Raw genomic sequence first — 4,548 nt, forward strand, 5'->3', positions numbered from 1 at the left:
TCACCCAAAAACACAGTGTAGATGAAAACTGAACCCATTCATCTTCATGTTCAACCATTTTATCACTATGATTTCATCTCATACAGTTTGGTTTATATTTCCATCCCGAGGTTTTGTTTTCCAGACAAACAGAAATGTGACACTGACGTACTCATTCCCCATCTGAAGTGAGTTGAACTCATATCAAATGTAAAGAAGTCAGTTTGGACCAATCACAGCAGCGGAAGTGGTTTAAGATTTTCAAAATATTAGTTTAACACAGCGAATGCTTATCGAGCTCCAGCTCGCCTAATACACAAGTTTTTTTGGGGAGGTAATATTTCTTAAAATTCAATCATAAAAAATAGAATCAGCAGGATTGTATTTGATGCCTGCAAACGACTCTGAAAATGTTTTGTCGAAGAAATGACTCCACAATGGAAATGGTTGGTCAACAATTGTTCATTGAAAGTGGCAGGTCAAAGGATGACTCGTCAAAAATCAGTTGGCCAAAAAAATTGACTCATCAGAAAATGGCTCGCCGAGATTAGTTGATCGTAAATGGTTGGCTCAAAACATGACTCATCAGAAATCGTAGGTCAAACGATGACTAATCAAAACTGTTCGGTCAAAATCGCTTTGAAAAACAAAAAAGGCTCGATGGTTCACCGAAAAATGACGCGTCCAAAATGTTAGGTCAAAAATATCAAACAAAATGACTCGCCAGGAATGGTACTTCAAAATGGATTCACAAAAAACATATAAACTTATCAAAACAAAGGCTCGCTAATTGAAAATGTTTTGCTGAAAATACCGCTCATCAAAAATGGTTCATGGACGTTTGACGTTATCGTTGACCACTAGAGGGCAGAGCGGCGCTGAAACGTCTCCGTTCACTCACCAGTTTTAAGTTTCCAGTGTTTTTGTTCTGAAACTTTTACTCCCAGAAGAAGAAACGTTCTCTTCTGTCGTAGACCTGCGGCGCTACCTCAGTGTTCTTCGTCGTGTCTTCATCTGCGTTTAAAAGCTAAAGTCACCGTAATCTTCCAGGATCACCGCGCTGTGTAGCACGAGTGGTTCGCTAATCGTCTCAGAGTAACGCTGCTGGCGATCTGAGCGACGCTCGGCGGTCCAGGACCGCTCCGGCACGTCTGTTAGGAACGTCTGTAGCTCGGGGATCGTCTGTTCCTTCTCCCAGGTTTTCACTGACGCTCTCCGCCACAGTTCATTTTCAACCTTTAACAGAAAAGTGACGTTGCTGGAGAAGATTTTTGTGGCAACGGAGCGACAGTTGAACGATAATCAGACTTTAGCTCCTGCTGCTGGTTCTTCCTCCTGCTGAGGCCATGTTCCATGTTGATCCTGACAGGAGTCATGGCGTGTCACATCCTTCTCACCAGAACTCCCAGGACGTTCGCCACACCTGGAAAACACTCAAACTCCCAGGACGCAGAGAACTGGTGCTCTGGAAATAACCCAACCCTAACCCTAACCATAACCATAACCTAACCCTAACCCTAGCCCTAACCATAACCTAACCCTAGCCCTAACCATAACCTAACCCTAACCCTAGCCCTAACCATAACCCTGGCCCTAACCCTAACCATAACCTAACCCTAACCATAACCCTAGCCCTAACCCTAACCCTAACCCTGGCCCTAACCCACTGAGCTGGAAAACAGATCAGAGTCCTTATTAAAACACATTAAAGCCAATTCTACAGCTGTAAAATCAAAACAAAGTCTCGTGGCAAAAGGTTTAAGTGTTTTTAAAGTCACTTAATAGAAAGTTGAAGACGCCTGAAGGCGCCTCGGACGTCGTCGTTCGGTTTGGTAGAGCGTCGATTTGTCGGGTAAAAGCTCCCCGACCTTTTTTTTACCCAGAACAAGAAAAGACGGCAGAGCCCCTCCGATCTGCCTAAAGATCACCATGACGACGGGCCCCTGGGGACACGCCCCCATACCCAGGCACGCCGCCGTTTGGTCGGTTTACCGTCTTTGACGCGTACAAACGTGACACCGACTCATAAACCCAACCTGCTTCTCTTCACCTGCTGCATCCTTGAAACAACGCACAGCTTCGACAAGAAATATCGCAACTCCTGATAGACTCTAAAAGCTCCTGGGAGATTCTGCTGCTGTGGAGAGAGAGAGAGAGAGAGAGATAGAGAGAGAGAGCGAGCAAGAGGGAGAGAGAGAGAGAGCGGGGCGAGAGAAAACCACCACAGAGGCGACTTTAATCTATGCAACACGACCAAAGCGGGCGAAAGCCGAAGCGGTGTTGCGTAGAGTTTGGTGACGGATGACAGGACGTGTGTTGTATCGATACTTCTGTATGTATGTACACGACTACTGAACAACGTGTTGTTGAGGTTTTTTCTTTGTTTTTTTTACTTTGTAGTCGACTCTTAAGACGATGGTTAGCAGGGTTTGGGCTCGGTGTGTGTGTGTGTGTGTGTGTGTGTGTGTGTGTGTGTGTGTGTGTGTGTTTAGGACAATGTAGGGTTTCAAAAATCTTTCAAATATAAATGTGTGCCTTGCTCTACTGTTACTCCTCCGACCTTTGGTTCTCAAAATAAACACACGGCTTCCCCAGGTCCACAAACATTCAGCCTGCAAGACAAAACCGAGGGAGAAATTGAAAGACAGAAGTTGAGCTTGTGTACATACTGTATGAAAAGGTGTGTGACCTGCAGATGGAGGGATGCTTGTCGTTTGTGTTCTTTCTCTCTATCTGTCCTGTGATGTGGAATATCTTTACCATTATTATTGTCGCCATAAAGAGCTTGACTGCATGGTTCCTGCTGACTCCGATGTAAAGCCAACTGTTGACAAATAAACATAATTTATTGGAAAAACTCCATCCGGACCAATGTTTTTCCTTCGCAGTGTCGAATTCAATGCATCAGGAATCTCGTTCTTCTTCAACGACAACAAAGTGTACGATAGTGAACAGAGCAGCTCTACGGCCTGATGATCGACTGATCGAAGCTTCAAACAGGCGAAGATGGAAACCTGCTGCAGGTTCCCCTCCCGGCCGTTGAGCCTCGTCTGGATCTCCTCCACTGCAGCACAACACCGACACAGCAGCTTGGCTGTCGCCGGGAGGCCAGGGCCGACGCGGTGAGCAGGGTTCGGGGACGGAGATCGTGCTCCAGTTCGACTCCTTCCTGCCAACGTTTCTCCCCCGAAGAGTTCGGCCTCGTCGGTTTGGATGAATTCAGATTCGACATCCTCACCAGCGGAGCCGAACGCAACAAGCCGCCTCCCGCAGACTTGCAGTGTGAGGATTATTGAAAAGTGATCGCCGCAGGATTTGGCGGGAAAAGCAATATCGTTATCCTGCCAGAGTTGTAACCAAAGTCTGCAAAAACAATGTGAACGCGACGTTGCTAATGTAAAAAAAAACTAATACAAGTAGTTAAATCCAAATTGCCAGTGATCCGAGTCGCTGGAAACGCTCCGTCTCCAGGGGAACGTGGGAAAAGGCTAATCTTCTGTGACGCTAAAACTCCTCATTCTTCTGCACATGCTCAGTAGGTGGACAATAAGAACAACGTTCAGTTTCAGTGACTCCGAGCACCGCTGTCTTTTAAACAGACAAGCTGCAACGGACGTTTCCCGTTTTCACTTTGAAAACACGGCATGAACGAGGCGTCAGAGTTGGACTGAGGAAACATGAAATGATAATAAACGGTGATCGGACAGAAGCGGCGTTAGAATCTGACATGGAGGCTGCGTCGCTACGAATGAGCAGATTGAAAAGCCTCTGTAATCAGACTCCATGTGTCAGGGCCTCAATCACCGCAGCAGCATCATTAACCCTTGTTTTCCTCCGACAAACTTTTACTTCCTGCCCTTAATCACACGCGTTTAAACTCCACGGCGAGCCGCACGCCGCCGCCGAGCCGCACACCCAAACCGCCGGTCTGACCCGGCGGGGAGACGGAGCAGGATGACGGCTGAAGGAGGCGATTGCTGATAAACAGCCACTTTGGGAGCGCGGCTGAACGCTGGTTCTATTTACTTCATCAGACGGAGGTGAAACCAGAGCGGGCAGCGTGATGAGGGAGGAGGAGCTGATGAGGCTGGCGCCCCGCTGAATACCAAGACATGCTCAGTGGGGAGGTGGTCGGCACTGTTGCCTCACTGAAATCTGGTTGTGGTTCAACTCCAGGTTGTTTGCATGTTCTCAGCTGAGTGGGAAAGGAGGAACGCTGAAGGAAAAGAAAGTTTTTGTTTCCCTGCTGAGGACAATCAGAGTAGAGTTTGCAAGTTCTGGGTGAGTTCTTCTTTACTGACGATGACAGAACGTGGACGGAGAGACCCCTGGAAGCAGCATGGCCTCCTGGAGAAAACGCTCATCCAGAGCAGCTTTGAAGACATGACATGTAGAGTTGCTCATGCTGTCAGAAAGTTCTGGGGTTGAAAGCAGTTTAGTCTGGATGTCGACTGTCGCCCTTCCTGTTCCTCGTGGGGCTGGATTGGGAGGACCCGCTACCCTGGACCCAACAAGGAGAAAGGAAGCGAGTGTCGGTCTGGAAAGACCTGGAGGCGGGACACTGAGGGG

The sequence above is a fragment of the Lipophrys pholis genome (genome assembly GCF_963383615.2).
Source record: "Lipophrys pholis genome assembly, chromosome: 14".
Classification (NCBI taxonomy): domain Eukaryota; kingdom Metazoa; phylum Chordata; class Actinopteri; order Blenniiformes; family Blenniidae; genus Lipophrys; species Lipophrys pholis.